Here is a 21,633-nt window from a genome sequence, read left to right on the forward strand (position 1 = left end):
CAGCGTAGAAATCCAGCCTCTCCTATATTCTACAGGGATTCCAGATGGGACAGTGAGCTTGAAACTTCTGAAATTCCTTAAGGGCCTCTGTTTAAAAAAAAAAAAAAGTATGTGTGCAATGGAGGATTCAGATATCTGAGCAAGCAGGAAGGTGTGCTAGTTCTAGAAAAGAAAATGTATACCATCTCCTAATGGACGGTACTGTACCTCTGTTAATATTAGTGAAAGTTTTGACAAATATTTGTCTGTTTGTGTTGGCTACTCTGTTTTGAATTTTTTGTTTGTTTTTTAGCAGAAACCTTTCGGTGGTCTGTGTATTTGTTCTTTGGTTTCTCTCACAAGCATAACATCCGATATTCACAATATTCATCAGTTATAGAAAGCAGTAGGAAAAGAAGTTATAAAAAAAGCTGGGGCCATTTCCCCCCACATAGCTTTAAAAGCTGGCACACAAGGAATTGTCCAGTTCTTAAGTGTACAGACAAGTATTTGTTTTCCTTCTTAAAAATGAACAATCCTCTTGGTTTTTCTCTTACTGGAGCAGCTAGCGAAATACTTGTATTACAGAAGTACTAAATATGCAGAATGAGCTGTGTTTGTACATTGTTCCCACAAATACTTACATGCTGCATATGATGCCATCTTGTTTTCCCAAGGGCTTTGAGTTTTCCATCATCTATATTTTATGGCTTATTACTTAACTCACTGGTAAATATGTGCAGGGGGCAGGGTTCTGTTCTTATAGCCATCAGTAATGTTTCCTCATCTCAGGAAAGGGATACTGCTAACATTATTTTAATTTGAAATAGAGTTAAGTGTTTACAGAGTGTGGCATCTAAATGTATAATGAGCAGTTCCTATACATAAGGCAGGAAGGAAAAAATGAGATTCTGGATAAAAGTGAGTGTATCAACAGAGTCTGGCATTTGGAATTTATCAAAGGCAGAGAACATTAAATCTTAGCAAACGATCCGAGCTCAGCCCTGAGCTCTTGTCATCTTTTCACTGATGTTGTGAGCTTCTTGGTATTGCAGGTACTTTGTGCGAAATAAAGGGGAGGGTCTGAGGAATTATTTTTTTTTTCTCAGCTCTTCTAAAGACCCAGGCACCTTCAGCCACATCTGCTGTTGTCTTTTCCTATTACCATAAATACAACCTTTAATGCACTCTATAAAGACAGAGTGAGACAGAACCACGTAAGCCAGTAGCAGAGGGGGTTGTATACAAGAGCCTTTAGGCAAAAATGTACTAATAAGAGTCTAAATAATATTCGGTATGATTTTCCTTTATTTCCTTGCATAGGTTAAATGCTTCATTTCTCAAGCTGGTAGTAGTTTGTCAGCAGAGGAGGCCTATAAACACATAAATAGCCCACAATGTGTGATGTCTGCTTTTATAAGCCATTTGTTAGGCTGTGCCTTGTGCCAAATATTTAAAGGCATTAAAAGAAGTGATTAACTTTTTAAGACATATCACTTCTATTGCACTGGGAGGAATACTGTCATGCCCTTCTGAATTCAGAGGTGCATTAACCTTTTTTATTTATTTCTAATTGCTTCTATTTTGCAATGAATGCAAACAGGTTTTTGATAAGAACATAATTTAATCTTTACCATAAGGCACAATCAGCAATGCAGTATCAAATGGTGACTGCCAGCTTCCTGGACTGTTGGTCTTTTTATTGAACTTGACAGCTAATTTACAAGCTTATTCCCTCACCTCATGTAATGCTACAACTTTTAATATTCTGATGGCTGAATTCTCTGACTCCTGCTGAAAATGTAAATTTAAGATAGCATCACCAGGGTTCTTTTGCGTAAGTGTATTGGGGGTCAAAGATATAAATTGACTTGCATTTAGTGCAAATAGGGGGGAAAAAGAAAAGGAGAAGCAAAGGAAAAATAATCTTGTCATTCCCACTGGGAATTTCTGTAAGTATGACCAATCAGGTATGTAGGGAAATCTGTCTTTATAGGTTCCCACCTAATAGGGCTGCCCCTTTTCAGCCACATACCAGACAAGAAGGCTTTGGATGCCTTTACTATATAAAGATATGTTCACGTCAAGGAGTTTGACATTTTGTAAACTGAAATACTGTTTATTCTTAGAAAAGAAACAACATCTTGTGGCTAGATATGGAAAAAATACTTGGAATAGACATTTTTGGAATGAATTATAGAAAAGAAATAGCGTGTATAAAATGCTTGACAAAGCAGAAAGTATAAAAATAACCGTGAACCCGCTCTGTTGCAAAACTGCAGAGTTAAAGCTGCTTTTCCAGTTACTACACTAGCCAAAAAATTGTTTAGAGTTCTTTTAAGGTAAATGAACTGTGCTCAGTTAACTGGAAGAAGAAAATGTCTGCTTTCTAATATGGAAAATCAGTGCTGGAAATCTGTTGCACAGGAGTTTTTTGAGGCCTAAATCTAGCAGATTTCTACAGCGTATGCTTGTTTTTTTTTTAGCTTGGGAATAATTCCATCCTTATACAGAAAAGCACGTGCTTATATCCCACAGAAGACCACAAAATTTGTAAGCATATATTAAGGACTTCAAATTAGAGCCCTGACATTTTTAAATCAGAAAGGCGAGTGGCAATCTGCTGCAGTTCTGCATTGTGGTAACGCCAGTGTTATCACTTCAGGTAGCTGAATCAGAAAACTCAATTGCTTCACAGTGTGCACAGCGTCTCTGTCTACTTGACACACCGTATCAAGGACTGTGACAGGAAATGCATCAACTCGGCTGTTAGAAGAAAAAATATATCAGAAGGCAGTAGTTTATCTTCACTTTGCTTTTCTCAATTTCTGAAATTCCTTGCAGATTGTCTCATGTTAGAACACTTGTGCCATGTGGAACAGTTGTTCTTATTTCACGTTAAGCCTTTTTAATCTGGCTAAGACTGATAAATAGTCAGTTCTTTGGCTGCCAGTTCTTTAGCACTTTGGGAGCAAAGTTCACTCTTGGCCACCTCCTTCTGTGTGCCCATGCCATGTATTGTGCCCAAACAATTGGCAGCCCCAGGGGACAGCGAGGTGCCCGATGGAGGGTGGCTGAAGCCCGAGACAGTACTCTGTTGCTGTTGCTTCGGGTGCAACCTCTGCACCGCGGTATTACTGTGGTGTTGTAGCATTGTAACTTAACACAGCAGCAGGAGGTCGCATTAGTACAAAGCCTTGAAGGTGCAGTGTCTGCAGTTGAGAGCCTTTGGAAATCAAAGCTTATTTTGGGACCTTTGCATCCTTCAGATAAGGCTTATGAGTTGTACAGCAGGCTCACCTGATGAAGAGAAGGAAACTTTTTTCAGGCTTTTCTATAATCCAACTCTCAAGTACGTTGTTTGTTTACCTGTACTGTTAGGGGAAGGTGGATTTCCTGTGAACACAACAGTAGTCAGAGCACCAAGATCAACTGGGGCTCCTTTGAAGGGAGATAATCTGCCCAGGTACTGTGCTGCCTGAGCCACATGCAGTGTGGACAAGGCAGGAGCAGAGTCTTGCTGCATTTCCCCTCAGCTTTCACCTCTCTTTAGCCGGTGTGTCAGAAAGCACTGCACTGCTTGGCTGGTGCTTGCTTATGGAAAATGTCTGAGGAAGTTGATTGCATGTCATGAAACAAGAAATCTGGAAATTGTTAAAATAGTTGTAAATTATTCTGTGGTTTGTTTTTTTTTGTTTTTTTTTTGAGACAAAATCAGGTGACACTGTAGAGTGGATACTTGAGATGTAATATGTATTTAATATTAATACATATTAATATGTATTTAATATGTATTCTGTAATTCAGTATTTAATTTGTCAAGGAGAGCAAATTATAAAATCAGGATGAACATCTCAGCATGGTTACTGACCTTGCTCCTGGTGCCTTGTGGCCATGCTCAGCATTGACTTAGTTTCTTCTTTCTTTTAAGAGAAAGTAAAAATACAAAATGTCCTCCCTTCTGCATTTTAAGTCTTTATTTCTGAAATTGTGTGGGACTAGAACCTTCTAATACACCTTTCTCAAGTATGACCTGAACACTTCCTCTTAATACATGCAGCATGAAAAGATTTTAATGAAAGGGTTTAATGAATCTCATGAAACAATTGTTTACGTACCAAAAACAATTTGCACATATGCAGGCTGGCGATGTTTTTGAATAGGACCCACAGTCATTTAATTAGACACGCATGGTGTTAGTAGGCATTTGTAGTACTCACAGGACTAGTCCAAGGACAAGGGATCCCTGCTGAAAATTTTCCATTAAAAAGATAATTGCATAGCACAAGACCTTTCTAAAAGCCTGTCGATTTTTTTCTTATTTTTTTTTTTAAAAAGGTGTTGACATCTAGATCTATAAAGACTGAAAATAGGAAAGAAAAAAAGTTTCTTTCCTAGGTAGATGAACTAAGAGTGCTGTCAGTGACTGAGGAATTCTGAAAAATTCACAACAGGGCTGCTTTGCTTATAGTTTTATGACTTCCTTTGTGTTTTGATGATCCTGGTAGAATTGAATGTGTGGTATATACTAGTTGTTTATTTAACACTTTGTATTGCGATCTGACAGCCCTACATCTGGCTAGTTAATCATTACAATACATAGTAGTGTGTTATCTTTGCCAGGAGGTTCCAAATCTTTTTTTCCTTAAGGTGAGGTTTCTGGGAATCTTATTTCTCTGCCAGCACCCTATTGGGCTCAGCTGTGTGAAAAATGCAATAAAATGTGAGCACAATCCTCTATGGTATTCCCCTTAACCTGAGCTCATCAGAAAACATGGCTGGTTTGTGTATTAAATGGAGCAAATGGGATCTATTTATGAAAGTAACTTAAAAAAAAAAAAAGAGAGAGAGAGAAATCATCAGTGATTGTGAAAGAATTTGCTAAGTGGATTAAAAAGTTGTCATCGTTGGGAACATCAGTGTGACTGGTAACATGAGCAAGAGTTACTAAAATTGAATAAAGTGAAGTTTGCACTTCAGGCATGATTGAAGAGCAACCAAATGGGTGATTGCTGGGGTGCTTTTACCGGGAACATTATATGGGACATACAAGAAGTATAGTGAATTTCAGAAAAGTCAGAGGGATAGATTCAGTATAGGGGATACAGGCTGCTTATGAGAAACTTGACTGTTGAAATGTTCTGTTATTCTGTCAGCATTGTGAAGAAAAATGTGCAAAGCTGTAGTTATGGAGGGTACGAGAGAGATAGGGTGCACAGGTGGAGATGTTCTCATTTAAAAGTTTATACTTTAAAATATAAACAGTTAATTTTTTTCATATGTAAAACTACATGAAAACTCTTTTAGATCCTTTCTGCTGAGTGGGTAGCATACTTACTGAAATAGTGGCTTTTATTATTTAATGGGGAAAACACCACCAGCCTGAGGAGCAGCAAAGGATGTCAAAGTACATTCAGCAGAACTGTGGGAAGAAGGCTGGACTTGCTTCTCAGTGAAGAAATGAGAGGCCCCCGTGAGAGAGGCAAGGTACAGTCTGTTCCCCACAGTCTGCTGTTCCCCATAACACTGCCTTTAAAGCTGGGGCATCAGAAAGATGGTCTCTGGGCTATCTTCCTGCCACGTGCACAGCCTTGCACATATATCAGTGTACGTGTGCAACTATGAGTTTGTGATTGTTCAGGAGACCAACTCAGAAGACAGCAAAAGAAACGAGTAAAACTTTGGAGGATTGCTAATAGTCTCCTTAGGTATATTTGAGGTTGCACAATTTATTTTTTTTCTGAAATGCTATAAATGCACAGGGGCTACTATTTCAAGATGCTTAATTAGCAAAAGATGCAGATAGCCATATAACTGGATTTTAAAAGGTGCCTATGCTTCTACCTGCCATTCATGTCGATGTTCATGAGCTTTTGAAAATTCTAGACGGTACTTGAATAACTACTGAGTCATAAGAAACAGATTAATATAGGTATGTATCATACTTCTCGGAATATAGTCAACCATTGCAAGGAACTATTTCACCAATTTCTTAGATAGCCAGACACAGATGTAAAAATTGAGATGTCAGGAAAATTTGGGAAATCTCTTTTCCCTTAGAAGAGAGAACTTCAGTCACAACAAAAGAATGTAAATGTAAAGGCAGAACATATAACAGCAGTAGGTCCTGTAAAACAGAAACAAACAAACAAAAAAATTTAGTCAGACATTGAGCAAAGTGATCACAGCTGGCATTTGGCACTTCTGGTGAGAAAAAGGGAAATAAGAGTTAAACTACCTATTTCTGTCTTCACTCCTTTCAAGTGTATGTGATGACCTGTAATGCACTTATTCTTCCTTTAATATTAAGTGCTTTAGCATATTGAAAAAATGTGATTTTTTCCCATTAAAAGCAAGCTTAATGGTCTTTTTAAAAGCTAGACAAAATTAGTTTCCTAATTAATGAGGGATTTAGATGTGTTTGCTGAAATGAAGAGAAAAGAACTTCAGGCCTGTGGTTTAGTCATATTTTGCCTTGTCTCAGGCCTTGCATCTGTACCAATTTTCTAGGGCATTTTCTTTTGGGAGTGGTGGGGTGTAGAGAGTGTGTGGTGGTTTTTTTTGTTTTTTGTTTTGTTGTTGTTTGTTTTGTTTGTTTTGTTGTTGTTGTTTGGTTGGTTTGTTGTGTTTTTTTTTTTCTACTTATAAATTAATGAAATAGTCTGTCAAAAATCAAGGAAGCCCCTTTAATTACAAATGCCCAGTGAAAGTGTATAGTGAAAAGCTAGCTTTGACAGTTTTATATCCCTGGCTATCTGCCTTTGCGTGTTATTTGCACTGTGAGCTGTTTACATGATGTGTTAGCTTTGACAGCTAATAAATTAGCTATAGCTGTTGAACATGAGTCTCAAAAGCTATTTGTCAATATGTGAGCATGCCTAATGCATTCGTGTACCTTTATGAGGAGAACAGAAATCTGCCTGAGGTTACTCCTGGTTTGATACGTCTGTATGGCCTTTCTGTCAGAAGGCTGGAATCCTAAAACTCCTGTGATGCTCACATTGGTCACATAGGTTTGTACATGGTGGTAGAGGCAAGTAATTGTTTACTGGAAAAGACAGTCTGTAATTACAGATTTTGATTCTTTTTGCTTCATGATTTTCATCCCTATGCCTGTAGGGATTTCTGTTAGCTGGTTCAAAAACAGCTCTAAAAAATCACCACCTCACAGTAGACTTGGGATTGTGCCAAAAATGAGTTTGCTCATATTAAGATTTTGTGTCAATGTGCTATAAACAGATCCCAATACAGATTCTTGTAAATGAAGCTTGGAAGTTGTATTCTAAAGCTAAGCTACAAAAAAAGGCAATTTTCCCTTCTCTCTGCAATGTTCACTTTCACTGTAGTAATTATATGCAGTGCAGTGGTTTTGGATGCACTCAAGGGAATGTCTAAACCCATTCATCTTCCCAAGCTTGTTTATTTCAGAATGCTATTTTCTTAGTGAGATTGTAAAGGTTATAAAGGTCCAATTTATGCTCCTTACTCTTCTCATGCAGTCCTTGCTTTCTATTAAGACAACAACAACAACAACAAAACGTTTTTAACACTGCAGTGTTTTCCCTGGCTATGTGAGCTAATGCTATTAAAACCCGAAGCTCTGGAACTTTCTGTGTTCAGATGGGACCATCATCCTGTATTTCCTAAACACAGAGGTTGGATGCATGTTAAGAGTTAAAATATGGCTGCAGGGCCAACCTGGCATCTTTATTAGCATATTTAATTGCTAATCTCTCTAAACATAATGATTTTAAAAGACTACTCAGAGAATGTCATTTAAGTTCACTCAAAGGCTGATGAAAAGAAACTGTTTCAAAAAGTATTTCTCTCCATGTGAAGAAAGCATATTTGTGAAGATTAAAAAAGTATCTGTAAGTATGAGTGTTTGTATGGTCTGTCACCTCTGAAAATTGTAAATGTGCAAATCAATTAAATGGGGGTGGGGGAAGCAAAGAAATACCCAAGAGGAGGTACAACAGACAAGATAGTTAAGGATTATATGACCATATTATCTGACTTTCTTAGGAGAAGTAATGTGGTAGGTTAAATAATAATAAATAAATAAATAAATAATAAAATAATATCACTACAAGCAAACTGTTCTTGTCTGGAACTTCATTTGTCCTTTTATTCCATTTCCCCATTGCTATTTCTGTATTCCTCTGACATAATATTCATTTTGTTTTCATTTTTTTTCTTGGCCAATCGATTTCTTCTCTTGCATTTCCCTGCTTGCTAATTAACCTGCTCATTAGACTTTTTTTTAGCATTGTAGACATTAATATTCCTGTAAAAATCAATGTGCCTCTTCATAGTCATCACATAAGTCAGGTGTCTTGCTCCATCAGGGTATCTAAATAAAGTGTATTGCCACTTCTGTTCCACCTTTTATCAATTATCTTAAAATTTTAATGAAGTTGTTAAGATAAATGTGCCGTGCCACAACACAAATGAAGTGGAGAGCTTACTGTCTAGATGGGTGCTGTGCCTATTCTTACACAGTATGAGGAACACGGCATATAACTGGATAACTTCTTCATAGCCGAAAATGAATGCTTTACCTGTTTGATATTATTCTTAGGATGAAAGACCTTTTTGAAGTATAACTGCAATTATACACTTAAAGCAGAAGTCCTTACTGATACTCATGTTGTGCATCTAAAATTTAGATAAGTGGTAAAGGTATTTCACTTTTGTACTTCAACTGGCTTAGTTCTGAAAATTTAATGATCTTAAATTCTGTTTGGACTTCATATCCTAAAAGGCGAAATAACAGTAGTAGCATATTTCACTAGAGCTACAAAGAGAATCACATTAATGAGAATAAATTAGATCATGTGGTGCTTCTGGAGGTCCCATAGTCCAGTCTCCTGCATAGAGGATGGATAATCCTGAAATGAGATAAGGTTGCACAAGACTTGGTGTGGCTGAGCTTTGACCAACCCTAAAGATGGAGGCTCTACAGCTGGGCCCACTCCAACGCTTGACTAATCTTGTGAAGCTCACTTTTCCAGGCATAGAATTCATAATCCCCTCTGTTGCAATCTGTCTGTTGCACCTTGTCCTTTCACTGACATTTCCAAGAAGAAATTTGGCTCTTGTATTCTCTGCAGCTCTGTAAGTGGTTGAAGACAGAATGCCCCGGGCATTCTTTCCCAGGCTGAACATCCACAGCTCCCTCAGCCTTTCTGCGTGTGTGCTGGGCTCCACAACCTGAGTCTGTTAGCTCAACCTCTGATGGGCTCACTTCATTTTTTCAGTATCTGTCTAATACTGGGGAGGTCAAAACTGGATGGAGTACTGCAGGTGTGGCTTCACTGGGACGTGAAATGAGGGAAGAGTGATCACTGCCCTTGACCTGGTGGTGGTGCTCTTGCTAGTTTAGTGTAGCCCCTATGCAGTTAGCCTTCACTGCTCTCAAGGCATGCAGCTTCATGTCCACCATGACTCCTGGATCCTGTTTTTCAGTGCTGCTTCCCAGACTGAACATGCTACATGGAGCTGTTCCATCCCTGGTGCAGGACTTAGTATTTGCTGAACTTCATGAGGCCAATTCCTCCAGTGTTTGGGGGTCCCTTTATTGTAACAGCTATTTCCCCCAGTCTGCTGGCCTCAATGAACCTGAAGTTGTATTTGTTACTATTGCCAAGGTGTCTAATGACCAATAAAAGACAGCTGCCCTTACTTACAATGAATATTTATTTTTGAATGAGAAGCCAAACTTATAAGAACAGTAACCTGGCTTTTTTGGCCAGAATTTAGAAAGTTCAATATAATTTCTGGCAAGCATTTTCTTCTGCTTTCTTGCAGAATATTTTGTTTCATAAATTTTACAAAGCAATAAAGGTCACGATGATTCTTTGTTCTGACTGGGAAATAAGTTCAGGTACTCTGAGGTGCAGTCCAGTACCTAAAACAATATGGTTAATTTACTCTGATATCCTTTATATATGACTTGCTTAAAGACAGCCTTAGCAGTCTAAATTAATACAGTGAAGAGTTCATTAGTATATGCTCCACGTTGTCTCTTATGGCCACTGAGAGTTAGTTCATGTTTTCAAATTACCATTTTTTTTCCCCTGGGAAGAATTTTCCTGGCTCCTCTTGCACACCTTTTAAAAAATCTCTTCAAAAGCAACGCAGAGAAAATGACTCTCATAAAACTACTGCCAGCCTGCCCCTGATATTAAATATCTCCCATGTCTGTCTGCCTGGAAACAGCTCCGGGAGCTGTAAGGGTGAATGAAATATGCAGTAGGGTAGCACTGCTCAGTCAGAGGGACTCCGTGGCTGCACTGACCTCTGAACGACTTGGTAACTGCATCCAGTGGAAGCTCAAAACAATGCGTGCCTGTCCAGCTACACCCAGGTTTGTTTCCTGCTGTCATACTTCAAGGAAATCTGCTGCGTGTGTGTGACAGTGGCTTGCAAAACGTTCTACAGCAGCCAAGCAGTAGTGTCTGAAAACAGCTTGACTTATCGGTGTTAATGCCCGTCCTCTTTCTGTATGAGTCATGCAAGCAAAACTGTGAGAAACAAAATAGTTGCTAAACAGTCTCAGCCAAGAGGTGTTTGAGGGTGGCTGTTCACTATAATTTAGCTTTATTGTCACCTACTGTAGTGTTCTTGGCAAACAAAGGAAATGGTTTGATAACCTTCTAGCCAACGTGGGGATGCGTTGCAAACTCAGTCCCGTGGTGCCTAAGTTTTTATAAGAAAAGGTATCATTTTGGCAAAGGTAGGACTGCTTTTATATGACTTTATATTTCATGCTTCTTAGAGTCCTCTAGTTTTGTAGGTGATGGGAGACTTTTTGAAAAAACATTTGTACATGTTTAGTATCATGTGTAGTATGAAAACTTTCACAGGTAAGAGGTTGAGATCGGTGATACAGGGGATTCTTAATCCTCCTATGCCTTGGGACAAAGCTTGAAAAAAACAGTGCCGTTTACTTGCATATGTGTTGATGATTATGTAATGGGCTACAAGATCAATCTTGATTATGTCGGCAAAATGTTTTTACTAGCAAAGTCCTCAAGACCTGGGTCAGATTTATAGTTATGCTGATAATAGCTAGCTCTTAAAAAGAGAGTGTTTGTATATTAGAAGTTAGAGGTGAAGTTCTTAAAATAAGTGGCTAAACTGAGGTTTTCAGAGCACAGAAGTTTACTGAGAAGAGGAATGCGGGAGTCTTGCCTGTCTGTTCCAAGTACCTACTTTTACAACAGTATTCACTGCATTCAGTTCAAAATGCCATCATTTGCTCTTTTAGAATATAATTCCTTAATTGTAGAATTATATGTTCAGAGGGAAAAAGGAGGAGGGGTAGGTTGCATTGTTTTGAGATAGCACAAACAAAACTGTGTTTCTTTTGAAGCACGCTCTCTTTGCGTAGTGAAGTCAGGAAGCTGTTACGCACACTTGCCAATATGGAAATAGTACTTCTGGAATGGGAAAAGATTAAACCAGCAATACCAGTCTAAGAAATGTAAATGGATTTGATAATCATTAATAAGTACAATGTATTTCAACCTCATAAGCTATACTAAAAACTGAATTTGAACATGGAGAGAAAAAAAGATGACAAAACTGTGTTGTAATAGGGACTGATAGTTTTTGATACAACATTTTTGACACAGGTCTCTTGAATTTTATAATGAAGTGACACTTTGGATATTTTTGCATGAAAATGAATACTGAAGTTGTATTAAATCATTGAGGATGGTCTGGGTATGAGACTTTAAGACAAATGCCAGTCTATTATGAATGTATTTATCACAAACCAAAATCGTAAAGTATCTGAAACAACAAAACTCAGAAATTATTTTAGAGCCAGCGAACAGCCTTCATCTGCTTCACGTTGCTTCCACAAGCAAGCCTTCAAACACAGCGTTCAAAATGTCACAACGTGTCCTGTGTCTGCTTTCTGTGGACATTTTTGTCATTGTTGTTCTGTCACCTTCCATTTGCTGTATGGTAATATAACAAAGTATGCTGTCCTCCGTTTTAATGTTGACAGGCCATAACAAATTGTGATTTACCCAAGAACATGACCTGTAGGCATGTACTTCAGTGGGTGCTCATAGATCACTTCTACAGAAGTAGTTTGTATTTGCATAGTTTCTTAAGGCTTAAGTTAGAGAACAAGAAAGCCCACGTTATGTTTTGTGTCATAAGTGGTGAGAGAAGTTCTGTAGCATGTAATTTCTACTTACGCACAGGGCTTTTTTCTCTGAAATGCTTATGAATAAATGTGCAATGGCTAAGGAGGTGGATCCTAAGCTAGGGTAAAGGGACACCATTGACCTCAATTGAACTTCACTGGCTTATAACAAGGGAGGAAATAGCAGGAAGTATTTGCATTCTTCACTGTTTCTGAGACTGGAAGTTAGAGAAAAGAGGTGTGGCTAGGGGATGGACAGACAAAATTCTGTGAACCTTAAAGAAATTGGTTTATTTGTACGACTTTCTTATTACTAATATTATCCAAATAGGCTTTATTAATACTAATAGGCTTTTGTTAATACTAAGCACTTACTTTTCACTCAACTCATTTAAGCAGTGATTGGTTGTCATATAAATGAGATTGATACACTGCTCTTTTGCAAAACTTTTGAGGCCATCAAGTTTAAGCACTTTTTCCTTACAATTTGAGCAGAAAATGGAGGCCGTGGTGCTACATGCTTACACCAAGTGCAAGTTTTCGCCTTGGAGGAATTTAGTGTGCAGCCTTTAGTTCTGTATGCTCATGGAAACAAAGAGTGACTGACCAGTGTTTGTACAAGTGCAAAAATTTAGGAGAGGTTTGCCTGATAATCGCTAGAAACAGAGTGTGTGATAGCTGGCTTAATTCCATAGTTATGGGTTGTTAGGCATTGGAATAGGTTGTCCAGGGAAGTGGTTGAGTCACCATCCCTTGAGGTCTTTAAAAGACGTTTAGATTTAGAGCTTAGTGATATGGTTTAGTGGAGGACTTGTTAGGACTTGTGTTAGGTCAGAGGTTGGACTAGGTGATCTTGGAGGTCTCTTCCAACCTAGATGATTCTGTGATTCTGTGTGAATTGTGATGGAGGATATAACTGAGGTACTCATTTTTGTCTTTCTTGATGATTAAGAGTAATCAGTATTTGCCAGCCAGCAGTGAGGCCGTAAGAGGCAGTCGGATGCTCAATATATAATCAGAGTGCCAAGGGCAGGAGCAGATACCTGTTCTTGGAATTTGCAGCTCCAGTTCACTCAAAATTCAGAAGCATTTGCTGGTTCAGGGTTTATGCACTTGAGAAAATTCAGTGTGTTTTGGATGATGTGGCCCCAGTCAATAATTCATTGCTGATAAATTTGTAAGACCTTATCTTCTACTCTACTTCTTGTTTATGCTGATGTCCCTCAGCTGAAATCAGTACGGAGCAATCTTGCAGTAGAGCATAGATCAAGCTTATAGCTTGCCTTAGACATCTACAGAGGGTTTATCAGTATCTAATACTGTGTCTGGTGATGGAGTGTTCTTTAATGTGACTTCTGAGAATTGCAGACTTTCTTATTGCAAGAATGAGTAAGAAATCCAAATGTCTTCAACTGGTGTTAAATAAATGCTATCATAAGCAAGGGGAAGGATTTGCTTGCATAAGGACTGTGTTTCATTAAAACATTTTATTGAACTTCACTTGGTGCCCTTAAAAAGTTTATGGATTAATGGTGACTGGTTCACTTTCTGCAAGTTCAGGATGTACAATAAATTCACTGACCCGATCACTGGAGCATTTCATGAAGCTGTCATTCTTGAGAATGCCTGCTTTTCGTTATTGTAGGTTCTAGGTAGTCTTGGCTGATGTTGCCTTCATTTACTTATTACAAGGCAGAGAACCCCCAAGTTCTTCATATTCTCTGCTGTATCTTTTCAAGGGCAACACATGTATTCTCTAGGCATGATCCGTTTGTTGAAGATATATGAATCAATTCTTCAGTCTACCAAGGGGATCTGTCCTGCAGTTGTATTTCACCTAGGGTCAAGAGAAGTTTAAAATACAAAGGAAGGAGAAGCTTACTTCTCTATCCATCTGCCATACAGATCTTACTGCTTCACGTGAATATTTATGTATTTATAAATGCAAGTAAATTTCAAAAATGCATTTATAGAATTGAATGATTGAGAAATAACAGAATTCTAAATAATGTTGCTACTAAATGCAAAGTCATAAGAAGCAGATATAGAACATATTGAAGTTACCATATTTTCATATACGTAGCCCATAGATTTTTAAAAGGTGTTTAACAATTTACTAATCTTCTCTATAAGACCCCAATTTGCAATATATTGGAAATTTTACCCAAAAGCTTTCCTTGCCCCTGCCTTTTTCCTCAAGTCATCCTCCTTACAGTCATCTCACTTTCACTTGAATTTAATATCCTATTGGATTCAGTCAATTTTTACTCTTAACACTCCTGGGAGTAAATGTGGTCATTCGTCTCTACAGATCTGTGCATTTCTCTTCTGTCTGCAGAAAATCCAACACTGGTAATTCTAAAGATGCTGCACTGTGTTGTGAGGATCACTGGGCTGCTGCTTGAGTGCCTCTGTAATGTCAGTGCTGGGGTGCACTTCAGAAAGCTGCTGCGTGACCCAGCATGCCTTCCTGTCAAAATACTCGTGTTTTTTGTTTTTGTTTTTGTTTTTTTCTCATGGCTAGCCTGAAAGAAGGAGTCAAACTGCCATTGCAGCGGCAGGCTACAGAATCGTGTTCAAAATTCCCTGTTTACATCCAGTTGAGGGATGAAAGCAACAGAAGGGGTCATGGACCCAGCCTACAGATGTGCTGTGCAGTTCACGGTTCTCTGTGTGTTGTCTGTTGACTGTTTTGTTTGTGATATGCAACTCTAATGCTGATTTTTTTGCAGATCAGAATTTATGGCTTGTTTTAGGCAACTAAACTGACAAAAAAACAACTAAAATTCATTCACTACTTGTAGTTGTAACCTGGAAAAAGTACAAAAAAAAAATATTTATTTTTTGAGTCTAATTTGTTGATAGTTGTCTGATTTGTTTACAGTTAAGTTTCAATTTCTCAAGCTATTTGAAATAGCTCTACAAAGGAAAAAATACTCTAACTCATGATGCCACTTAACAACCAATGTGTTAATTAAAATCATGGAATGTGATTTACTGTAATGACCAGTTGGACACTATGGTAGCTTGTACAGACTTGTGTGAAATATGTGTTAAATTTGAGGCCTGTTTCCTTGTTATGTGGGTGTGGGTTGGCATGCAGTTGAAATCACTGGTGCTCTAAGTAGTAGTGAAATTTAATGAGCAAGTAACAGGGGCTTTTAAAATGACACATTGCAATGCACTGTATGGTAGGCGATTGTAGTTATAAACTATAATTAAGTGTGTGGGAACTGAGAACATCTGCTAAGGGAATGCTGCTTACTGTTGCCAATTTTAAAAAAAATGCTGTAAAAGTAGTGTTAAAACATCATATGCAGCATATTAATTTGAGGACATAATTTTAATAATTGTTAAGTAAACCGAGGTGTAGTTTGTGAAGGAAAACATTCTGTGTTGCTCCCTGACATTATCTATCCTCCTTGTTATTCACACTGCACTCAGCGAGGTTAAATAGCTGGTATAATAGCAAGGGATGTAACTGATCTACACATTTTCCTGAAACAGATACCATCTTGTGTGCTAGCACTCCATGAATTAGTTGAGTGACGCTTACAATGCGGAACAATGTAGCCCTGAATAGCACTTGTGGCAGGGTTAGAGCAACTGCTACTGCTGCAGGTACATCTGATAACCTTGAAGTCACGTTACATTGAAGACCAGTACTAAACCCACTAAAGAGTCAGTAGAGGATTCCTGTTAGCTTCAGGACTCCTGGGGAAGTAGCCCTGGCAAAGTTTCACTAGCTTGTTTAGAAAGCAAAACAAGCAACAGCATCATGATACAATTGAAAGAAACTTGGTCTTAAGACTCAAAAATATTCAAACTTGTTTGAAACTGCATTATTAAACCTTGTGAACTGGTTGGAGTAGACTGGTAGTACCAATTATTAATGAAGTAATTCAGCATATCCTGGTCAGAGATGTTTGGCAAGAAGTAGGGGCTGGGTTTCTACAATGTAGTTATTTTGCTCACATTAAAAATTCTGGTGACCTATAATTTAGCAAGTTTAGGATCTCATTGGCTGGAATACAAATGTAAACTTCAAGCCGGCTTTGTTAGGCATGTGACTTTTACCTCCCTTTCCAAAAACTGTGTGCCTCTGAAAGATGTGCTTGCAGATGCTCAGTAGAGATTTAGTGAAGTCAGAATATCTGGAGATCCATTCTCATTGCACATGAACAGAAAATTAGAACTGAGTATTGAATGCTTCTGAGTGCCAAGGGTAGTATAGGGAATGAGTGGGACTGTTCATGTAACTGCAACTGCAATGAATGCTAGAGCTAGCTGAAACTAAGGTGACAGTGTTTGCTGATCCTTCAGACTCCCCTATAGACCAGACTTGAAGGGGAAAAGCTGCCAGGCTTGAAGACCGAGGGAATGAGAGCACTAGACTGAGACAAATTGCTGCTGGCAGAGGAAGGGGGAGTTGGTGAGGGGTGGTGATGGGAAAATTGGCATTTAAGCAAGTTCGACACACAAAGGTAAGATTGGCTAGGAAGGAATGGCTGAGAACTTGAGCTGAAAGTTTATTGTAGTTGCCTAACTTTGTTAGCAAGCAGATGTGAAAAGGTGGAGGTTTGTCTAGTGTTTATAGAGGAGTGATTCAGGTATCTGTGGGGATCAGATAATGCAACTCCCGTGTTTCCTCTTCCTTCTTTCAGGAAGAAAAAAGACACCTAGAAGGTGTTGCAATGATCCTAAGAAAGGCTTGCATTACTGTTCTGAAGTCTTAGGGTATGAAATGCCAGAATTAAAGCTACCTTTGCTGCTTCAGTTTATCCCCTCTCTATGGATGCAGTTACTGCAATAGTTTTATATCCTATTGTTTCTGCAAAGCTGTGGCCTCATCCAGAGCACAAGCTGGATCTCCTCATGGGATGCAATAGTTTTCTGATAAACTGGACCCAAAGTATCTTCAATTCAATTACCCAAAGTTACTGAAATTGTTTTCATCTTCAGTCTGGCTTTTGCTTCAGTGAGAATACAATAGCTTTCTGAGCCAAAATTGCTGTGGTGAAACACATAGCTGTTCCAATGATCAATATTCAAGGCAAGCCTCAAGAAAAATTAACTTATAAATGAGGTTCGGGGCTCTGTGCTGATCTACCATTATTAGGTCAACCATTGCATAGCTTCTTACAAGAAGAACATCATTCTTTTTATACACAGGCAAATTATTTTTTTTTAAAGCAATCTGAAGTTTTATGTTACACTGTTACAATTCCTAAATTACAGCTTTTTAATTGTTATGTGTATGTATAGATTGAAAGATACGGGCATATGTGTGTATGTGCAAGCATGTTCTGCGTATGTTTTTTCTCACTAGAAAATACTGAGGGTTAGTCTTGGTTCAAAAAAAAAAAGAAAGACTTACAAGTATTCCTTAGAGACAAGTCTTTTTGTTCTGCAGAATGTGTGTGGTCAGTGCAATTAAGTCCTCTTTGAGCTGAATGAAAATTCCATTTAAATATTCTGGAGGTTATGATGTCTTTGTCATGACTGATAGAATGATTTATTATTCAACCTATTGTTATTTTAGAGTCAGAACTGAGAAGAGGCAATCTTGTGTTGATAAGGGATGATCTTGTCTCTGACCTTCACTGTCTGCAATGCTGAACCAATGCACTGAGTGGTTTCTTTCTCATTTAAGAGCAGTAAGAATAGCAAGAGTGAGTGTCACATGATAATGTTTTATTCTCAAACTGGAAAATCAGATACCAGAGTAATACATTCAGATAAGGTACATATAAAAGCATGAACTGGGCAAGGCATAATAAAGTAACATTATTCATGATAAAATATTTAACTAAATAATTTAGTATTTAACCCATTAGTGTGTGTGTGTGTATATTTATATATATAGTCCTGTATTTCAGAGAACTGAGAGGGCAAAATTAATCCTTTGATTAATAAAGCCAAATTTGATAAATATAAATTTGGCACTTACAGAAATGAATGTTACTTGCAGGCAGAAAATATGAACTTTATAAAGTATAATAGATAACAAATATTTGGTTTTGTGGATAACCATTTCTGTGATAGAAACCTTATATTGTATAGTTATTACTTGGAACTGTAATAGTAATAATCTTGGGAAATACTTTCAAAATTTGTTTATACTTAAATTTTATTTCAACAGCGTAGGTAGAGTTTTGTGGTTGTCGAATTTTTGCAGTGAGTTTATTATCAATTATTTAATGCCTTCTCTTAGCAGCTGATTGGTTTTAGCAGCTACTATTTGTCCAGTGATCAAAGGAATGGGTAGGTATGGTTAATGAAACTTCAGATATTTCCTTTGTATTTGATGAACATTTAGGGGAAAAAAAGTCTTTATTTTGCTGGTTTTCTTCTTTATTATTTTCTTGACCATCACTGCAAGTATCTGGAATTCATGTTTTCTGGTTAAGTAATCTCTTTAGCTGATCTTTTGAAATCTCGTAACAACGTTGTTTCCTATAGGATTTTTACCGTGCCTTATTATATGTGCTATCACAGTACGTAAGGACCTCTAATCAAAGACCAGCATCCCATTGTCTATAAGATGTAGAGACGAATATAAATTAGCATCCTTTCCCAAGAATTTATAATTCAAAATGAAAAAGAAACAGATGAAGGTAAAAACAAAAATGGAAAGAATCAATGGTGATTCATATTAGTAGAAGGCAGCCTCTACCCACTTGGGAAAGGCTGCATCTTAGCAGAGACTGAGATCCCATTTAGTATGTCTGTGGAAACAGCCAAGTGGAGACAGTCCCTCTCCTAAAGTGACAAACACAGGGGCAAGAGCAAGCTAAGCTCACAAATGTGAAATGCATGGTAGTGCCTTGTTATAGGGGATAATCTGCTATACCATATGGTACCTGGCCTAAAGGAGCCTTGGACCATGTAAGACTGCTTGATAGAATATCCCAGTTCTGTCCTTGAAATGTCCCTAAAAAGTTAAAATGACAGAAGAATGATTGGAATTCATAAAAATAAACTGGTCCAGTATTGATTTTTTTTATTTTTTAAGTATACAAGTAGATTTCATTGGCATGTGAAATCATATCTAATTTAGAGTGGCTGTAAGTTTAATAGTGCAACCATTTCAAGAAACCTCCTCCATAAACAGATCTCAACTTGCAGCAAATGGGAACATAGACATCCTTTGTTTTCTTGGTCTTTTGCTTAGTGGGTCATTGGACAGTTCTGAGAAGATGGGACCTTTTCCCATGAGTTGTTTTCAGCAACAGGTTTTGATAACCATCAGTCAAGGGGCTGCCAGTCTCTCTCTTGCTGTACAGGTAGATTCCATTTCCCTTTCAAAGCCTTTTTTTTTTTCCAAGGTGCTCAGGTTTTCCAGGACACCTCAGTAACTCCTGCTTCGTGATGAGAACCTGCTGTGATCCCTGAATTTCTCTAAAATGACAGAGCAGTCTACCTTTGGAACTAAAATTGCCAGTAGCGGGAATGTCTCCTAATAAAATGCATTGACAACTTAGTATAATTTCATGGTGCAATTATATGAAAGGCATGTGGAGAAGAAATGTTATATTTTTCCTCCATATTCTTAAGTGTATTCCTAGTTATTTGTAGATTCATATTTGCATGTCAGTCTTTTGTTAGCCTCTCAGATACCAGGCAATATCTCAGTCAGTTTTCTCCTGTGCTTGCTTGTTCTCTTTCCAGATGTTTCTGTCAAATACTGTAGTTTTTTTCCCAATTCAAAAATTATTTTCTTTCCTAGTGAAGACTAAGCATTTTGTATGCCTTTTCTTGTGTTTTGTTTGAGCCGTGAATTTTAATGTTATGCTGTTCCTGACTTGCTCTAGGATCAGTAAAGGATGAGTTAAATAGCAGACATCTTAAGTGTGCTGGTGGGCAACAAAGAATTCAGACAGAGAAAGATGTGCATCCAATCTTTAAAAATTAATCAAACCTCTAGAACTTTTGAACTTCAGTTAGCAGCTAATTGGTTAATTACCAATTGTTAATTGGTATTAACAATTCTTAATAATGTGAGTTTAAGTAGTTACAATTGCACTTGTTGGTAGTTCTTTCTTTGCTTTCTGTCCATTTATACTAGGAAGAGTTGTAGCTTTTTTGTTATTGTTGTTTTATCCAAGCAAGTTGGACTTCATTAGGTATGAAAGCAGTCAATGGTACAGTGCCTGTACCAGTGTTGCAAACAATAAAATCTTAGAATATCCCAAGTTGGAAAGGACCAATGAGGAGCATCAACTCCTGGCTCCACACAGGACCACCCAAAAAACAGACCATGTGTCTGAGAGTGTTGTCCAAACACTTCTTGAACTCTGGCAGGCTCTGTGCCATGATCACTTCCCTGGGGAGCCTGTCCCAGTGCCCGATCACCCTCTCGGTGAAGAACCTTTCCCTAACACCCAGCCTGACCCTCCCCTGTCCCAGCTCCATGCCGTTCCCTCGGGTCCTGTTGCTGTCCCGAGAGAGCAGAGCTCAGCGCCTGCCCCTCTGCTCCCCTCGTGAGGAAGCTGCAGGCCGCCATGAGGCCTCCCCTCAGCCTGCTCTGCTCTGGGCTGAACAAACCAAGGGACCTCAGCCGCTCCTCAACACGTCTTGCCCTCTAGACCCTTCACCATCTTTGTAGCCCTCCTTTGGACACTGTCTAATAGTTTTATGTCCTTCTTATATTTTGGCACCCAAAACCACACACAGTACTCAAAGCGAGGCCAGCACAGAGTAGAGGACAGTCACTTCCCTTGATCAGCTAGCAATGCAGTGCATAAACAGTAGTAGGTACATTATTTGGTGTGTATTCTGTGGGGAAAGGAGGCAAAGATATTTTAAATGAAAAATGATGATAGTGCACCCTGGGAAAGTGGAAAATATTAGTATCAGCAAAACATACAAACAGAAGGTTGCAAAGCTGATCTGTTTTTCATGTGTTGTACATGAGTTTTTCTGTGTTTTGAGAGCACACAGTATTACTGCTGTTGAATATTTTTTTTGTGTAAACAGTGAAGTCTCTAATGGGACCACAGTTATGCTAAGGAGAGCTGAGACTCTTCAGAAGCAGCCAAACATATTAAGAGTTAATGAGACAAACAGCAGGGTATAAGGCAGTTGTTACAGCATGGAGGAAAGATAGAAGTTTATAGCATCCAAGGTACTTCGAAGCATCTAAATGCTGAGTCATTTAGTCTGAACATTAACAGAAGCTGAAGAAATCATTGTTCCAAAAGCCAGCTGTGAATCTTGATGGGTCATATTTGTGTTTAAGCTCAGTGCCACTTAACTGTTACTTGATCTTTCTGCCATTAGTCTGATAGATGTCACAGAATCATCTAGGTTGGAAGAGACCTCCAAGATCACCAAGTCCAACCTCTGACTAACACTAACAAGTCCTCCACTAAACCATATCACTAAGCTCAACATCTAAACATCTTTTAAAGACCTCCGGGGATGGTGACTCAACCACTTCCCTGGGCAGCCTATTCCAATGCCTAACAACCCTTTCCATAAAGAAGTTG

General features: G+C 38.3%; 1 protein-coding gene across 6 annotated transcripts in view; it reads left to right on the forward strand.

The window, feature by feature from the left end:
• SORBS2 (sorbin and SH3 domain containing 2) overlaps window positions 1–21,633 on the forward strand; it is a 160,021-nt gene that overhangs the window by 45,062 nt on the left and 93,326 nt on the right. For 2 of the 6 annotated variants that reach the window (XM_080590133.1, XM_080590136.1), the window contains exon 1: window positions 1–10,717. This exon is cut by the window's left edge and continues 20,000 nt beyond it. The exons of the other annotated variants lie outside the window; for them this stretch is intronic. The gene's annotated coding sequence lies outside the window, so the exon portion shown is untranslated. The remainder of the gene's footprint in view (window positions 10,718–21,633) is intronic. 6 annotated transcript variants of the gene reach the window in all.

Source organism: Anser brachyrhynchus (assembly GCF_964034855.1).
Source record: "Anser brachyrhynchus genome assembly, chromosome: 4".
Taxonomy (NCBI): domain Eukaryota; kingdom Metazoa; phylum Chordata; class Aves; order Anseriformes; family Anatidae; genus Anser; species Anser brachyrhynchus.